Consider the following 6,079-nt stretch of genomic DNA (forward strand, 5'->3'; position numbering starts at 1 on the left):
GCCAACGGCCTTGCCGCAGTGGTAACACCTGTTCCCGTCAGATCACCGAAGCTAAGCACTGTCGGGCTGGGCTAGCACTTGGATGGGTGACCATCCGGTCTGCCGAGCGCTGTCGCCAAGCGGGGTGCACTCAGCCCTTGTGAGGCAAACTGAGGAGCTACTTGATTGAGAAGTAGCGGCTCCGGTCTCGTAAACTAACATACGGCCGGGAGAGCGGTGTGCTGACCACATGCCCCTCCATATCCGCATCCGGTGACGCCTGTGGGCTGACGATGACACGGCGGCCGGTCGGTACCGTTGGGTCCACCAGGGTCTGTGGACAGAGTTTACGTTACGTTTTACTTCCCCAAGATTACGGAAGTCAAAGAAAACGCTACATTTGAACACTTGATTGTGGGTTGAAAGAATTACAAGGGTAGTTTTCTAAATATTTCGAGGGCACTGCTAGTCTTCCATCTGTTTTCGATACCAGTTGAAATCGCCCCTGTGCATGTGCAGACGGAACTGACTGATCTTCAATGTAATATCCAGTACCTCTACATTGTTTTGATCGGGAAGGGTTTGCACATCACCGCAATGAGGCTACAAACGTGATAAAATATTTCGATCAACATATATGTGTGAAAGGTTTTCTCGATTACGAAACTAAATAAGTCACGATAATGTGGCAATCTGAGTGTAAAAATCTGCGAAATTTCTGCACCTGTTCGTGTACCGACAGTTTGTATCAGATAAAAATTATATTATGACTTCAACGCTCGAAAAATAATTAAATAATATTGAAAATTTGCTTTGTTTATTAGCTATGCTGTTGAGATATGTGAAATGTAAAAGAACATTGTACGCGCTGTGACTGCATTGCTATTAAATATGGCACGTTCGCGGTTTCTCCCCGTTTCGCCTCCACACGCTCGGGCAGCCTGCCTTGGTGGTGGGGGAAGCGTGCAGCTAGCTGAGAGAGCTGTAGCGCTCTCGCCAAGGCACGGCTCGTGTTCTGAACTCTTGGCCGTCCCTGCTCTAGGCGATCTGCTCAGTGAAGGAGACGCAAACGCGTAGGGTTACTGTGCCGTGTTGCTAAAATGTGACAGTGTAATGCCAAATTCACATGTCCTAGAAGCAACAATGACAGTGATGGGTTCTTTGAACAACTGAAGAAGTATGCTTGCAAAAACTGCATTCAAGTCACATTACACATCTGTAGGTCATTAGCTCTCGTAATAAGTGGTTGATCTCAAGAAAAAAATTAATTAGTCCAAATTATTGTTGCAGGCAGTATACAGGTCAAATGGCTTAATATATACTATGTGATCAAAAGTACCCGGACACCAATAACAAAATACGTTTTTCATTTTAGGTGGTGCCATCTACTGCCAGGTACTCCACGTCAGCGACTTCAGTAATCATTAGACATCGTGAAGAGGAGAATGGGGCGCTCCGCGGAACTCACGGACTTCGAACGTGGTCACGTGGTCAGGTGATTGGGTATCACTGTGTCATACACCAGTACGCGAGATTACCACACTCCTAAATATCCCTACGTCCAATGTGATAGTGAAATGGAAACATGAAGGGATGCGTACACCACAAAAGCGCACAGGCCGACCTCGTCTGTTGACTGACAGAGACAGCTGACATTTGAAGAGGGTCGCCATGTGCAATAGGCAGACATCTATCCATACCATCACACAGGAATTCCAGACTGCATTAGGATCCACTGCAAGTACTATGACAGTTAGGCGGGGGATGGGAAAACTTGGATTTCACGGTCGACCGGCTGCTCGTAAGCCACACATCATGACGGTAAATGCCAAACGACGCCCCACTTGGTGTAAGGAGCGTAAACATTGGACGATTTGTAAGTAGGCTGTTTAGGTTTTTATGTTGGTAATGCCACGCAGTGCTCTGTATGAAAATCGCTGACTGCGCTGTGTGCAGTCTGTGGTTGGCTGGACTCATTGTTGCGATATTCGCTATTGTAGTGTTGGACAGTTGGATGTGAACAGCGCGTAGCCTTGGCAGTTGGAGGTGAGCTACCAGCAGTGGTGGATGTCGGGAGAGAGATGCCATAGTTTTATATAAATGCCATAGTTTTATATATATATATATATATATATATATATATATATATATATAATATATATATATATATATATATATATATATATATATATATAAATAATAACTTTTGAACATTATTAAGGTAAATACATTGTTTGTTCTCTATCAAAATCTTTCATTTGCTAACTATGCCTATCAGTAGTTAGTGCCTTCAGTAGTTATAATCTTTTATTTAGCTGGTAGTACTGGTTCACGCTGTATTGCAGTAGTTCGAGTAACGAAGATGTTTGTGAAGTAAGTGATTCACGTAAGGTATAGGTTATTGTTACTCAGGGCCATTCTTTTGTAGGGTTTATTGAAAGTCAGATTGCGTTGCGCTAAAAATATTGTGTGCCAGTTTAGTGATGATCAGAATAAGAAAAGAGAGTACTGTCTGAGTACGTTTTGTTTTGCTCAGCTTTTTGAAAATCAAATAACGTAAGAGTTTTTCAAGCACTGTCATTCTTTACATACAAAGGGTAAGTTTCAAAGGAGTGCCGAATCACGGTACACAATGTGGCGATCCGATGGCAGGGTGTGGGTACGGAGAATGCCTGGTGAACGTTATCTGCCAGCGTGTGTAGTGCCAACAGTAAAATTCGGAGGAGCTGGTGTTATGGTGTCTTGTCTGTTTTTCATGGAGGGGGCTTGCGCCCCTTGTTGTTTTGCGTGTCAGTACCACAGCACAGACCTGCATTGATGTTTTAAGCACCTTGTTGCTCTCCACTGTTGAAGAGCGATTCGGGGATGGCTGTTGCATCTTTCAAGATGATCGAGCACCTGTCCATAATACACAGCCTCTGGCGAAGTGGTTACACGACAATAAGATCCCTGTAATGGACTGGCCTGCACAGAGTCCTGACCTGAATCCTATAGAACACCTTAGGGCTGTTTTGGAACGCCGACTTCGTGCCAAGCCTCACCGACCGACATCGTTACCATTCCTCACTGCAACACTCCGTGAAGAATGGGCTGCCATTCCCCAAGCAACCTTCCAGCACCTGATTGAACGTATGGCTGCGAGAGTGGAAGCTGTCATCAAGGCTAAGGGGTGAGCCAGCACCATACTGAAATCCATATTTACCGATGGAGGGCGCCACGAACTTGTAAGTCATTTTCAGCCAGGTGTCCGGATACTGTTGATCACATAGTGTAATTATGTGTTCCATGGACTCATAAACTGTGTTGTAACATCTCGACAGTGGGAACAACTGATTGAACGTGCGGTTTAAATTATCTAAGTGTGTCTTTTGTTTATTTAAATATAAAGTGAAGTTTTCCTTTGTTACGACTGGCATAGCTCTGGTAAATTACTTTGAGAGCTGACTTAGTCTGAGAATGTTTCTTATTGTGAGTAATCTACAGTACCACTTCTAAAACCTTTCCATGACGTGTATCTGCGTTTCAGTTTTGTCAACCACTCATCACCACTGGTGGGCTGGAATAGAGCAAAGAATTCTTTCCTGGGCAAAAGTAATAAATATTACTGCCGGCGGACTAACAATTCTGGTTAGATACTAAAGGTAATAAGACTTAAACAAAAGGAAAGCTAAGTTTAACTTGGATAATGTTTGCTATAGTGGCAGCATCTACATCTACATGATTACTCTGCAATTCACATTTAAATGCTTGGCAGAGGGTTCATCGAACCGCAATCATACTATCTCTCTACCATTCCATTCCCGAACAGCGCGCAGGATAAACGAACACCTAAACCTTTCTGTTCGAGCTCTGACTTCTCTTACTTTATTTTGATGATCATTCCTACATATGTAGGTTGGGCAAAACAAAATATTTCCGCATTTGGAAGAGAAAGTTGGTGACTGAAATTTCGTAAATATATCTCTCCGCGACGAAAAACGTCTTTGCTTTAATGACTTCCATCCCAACTCACGTATCATATCTGCCACACTCTCTCCCCTATTACGTGATAATACGAAACAAGCTGCCCTTTTTTGCACCCATTCGATGTCCTCCGTCAATCCCACCTGGTAAGGATCCCACACCGCGGAGCAATATTCTAACAGAGGACGAACGAGTGTAGTGTAAACTGTCTCTTTAGTGGACTTGTTGCATCTTCTAAGTGTCCTGCCAATGAATCGCAACCTTTGGCTCGCCTTCCCCACAATATTATCTGTGTGGTCTTTCCAACTGAAGTTGTTCGTAATTTTAACACCCAGGTACTTAGTTGAATTGACAGCCTTGAAAATTGTACTATATATCGAGTAATCGAATTCCAACGGATTTCTTTTGGAACTCATGTGGATCACCTCACACTTTTCGTTATTTAGCGTCAACTGCCACCTGCCACACCATACAGCAATACTTTCTAAATCGCTTTGCAACTGATACTGGTCTTCGGATGACCTTAGTAGACGGTAAATTACAGCATCATCTGCGAACAACCCAAGAGAACTGCTCAGATTGTCACCCAGGTCATTTATATAGATCAGGAACAGCAGAGGCCCCAGGACGCTTCCCTGGGGAACACCTGATATCACTTCAGTTTTACTCGATGATTTGCCGTCTATTACTACGAACTGCGACCTTCCTGACAGGAAATCACGAACCCAGTTGCACAACTGAGACGATACCCCATAGGCCCGCAGCTTGAGTAGAAGTCGCTTGTGAGGAACGGTGTCAAAAGCTTTCCGGAAATCTAGAAATACGGAATCAACTTGAGATCCCCTGTCGATAACGGCCATTACTTCGTGCGAATAAAGAGCTAGCTGCGTTGCACGAGAACGATGTTTTCTGAAACCATGCTGATTACGTATCAATAGATCGTTCCCTTCAAGGTGATTCATAATATTTGAATACAGTATATGCTCCAAAACCCTACTGCAAATCGGCGTCAATGATATAGGTCTGTAGTTCGATGGATTACTCCAACTACCTTTCTTAAACACTGGTGCGACCTGCGCAATTTTCCAATATGTAGGTACAGATCTATCGGTGAGCGAACTGTTGTATATGATTGCTAAGGAGGGAGCTATTGTATCAGCGTAATCTGAAAGGAACCTAATCGGTATACAATCTGGACCTGAAGACTTGCCCGTATCAAGCGATTTGAGTTGCTTCGCAACCCCTAAGGTATCTACTTCTAAGAGACTCATGCTAGCAGCTGTTCGTGTTTCAAATTCTGGAATATTCCATTCGTCTTCCCTGGTGAAGGAATTTCGGAAAACTGCGTTCAATAACTCCGCTTTAGCGGCACAGTTTCGAAAACAATTCAACGTCACGTCAAGTGCGTGAGATCGATAGAACTGAGTGCTGTCGGGAAACGTCAGAACCGCTACGCCGTAGTTGTTATTCTCATCCTCATGTTGCACAAACGTCATGATTAAGGGTTCAAAAATGAGCGCCTTTGTTAAGTCTCGTAATTTTCGTTGTTAAGCTATGGCAGGACATATACTACACTGTACCATAGCTCATTACCATGCCACATAAACCAGTGCCTGCTATCGTATTTTGCGAAAGTCACTGACCCGCGCGTCTCCTGATTTTGACTTGGATTTCTTATTGATATCGTAGAGAGGGAAGCACGCGCGCGCGCGCGCACACACACACACACACACACACACACACACACACACACACAAGCGGGAAATTAAAAAGGCGGCCACTAGCAGCCCTGAACGCTGTTTCAGCATTGGTCCCCAAGATGAGCCGGCTGATTCTCTCTTAACGTTTGGCTGAGAGATGGTTGTGCCAAAGAGAACGTACAAATCAACAGGCGGCACCTTCGTTGGCAGTTACTATCCTGGACATCTTAGGTTTATGAATCACTGCGCACATATTTGGGTACGACAGGCATGCTCTAAGGAAGACGGGCGCTGGGCTTCAGCAGAAGTGACGTTAGAGTGTAGTGACTGGGTAGGGGTGCACACTGCAGGCTTACGCTACGCCTGATGAAAAAATCACGGCATGCTGCCGAAATGTCGCACTGACCGATAAACATTGCAGTGGGTGCCGTATCGAG

The 6,079-nt window shown here is 44.5% G+C and overlaps 1 pseudogene; it reads left to right on the forward strand.

Annotated features, from left to right (window-relative positions):
* LOC124614671 lies at nt 1-118 on the forward strand (annotated as a pseudogene).
* Nucleotides 119-6,079: the final 5,961 nt, after the last annotated feature.

Source organism: Schistocerca americana, chromosome 4 (assembly GCF_021461395.2).
Source record: "Schistocerca americana isolate TAMUIC-IGC-003095 chromosome 4, iqSchAmer2.1, whole genome shotgun sequence".
Classification (NCBI taxonomy): domain Eukaryota; kingdom Metazoa; phylum Arthropoda; class Insecta; order Orthoptera; family Acrididae; genus Schistocerca; species Schistocerca americana.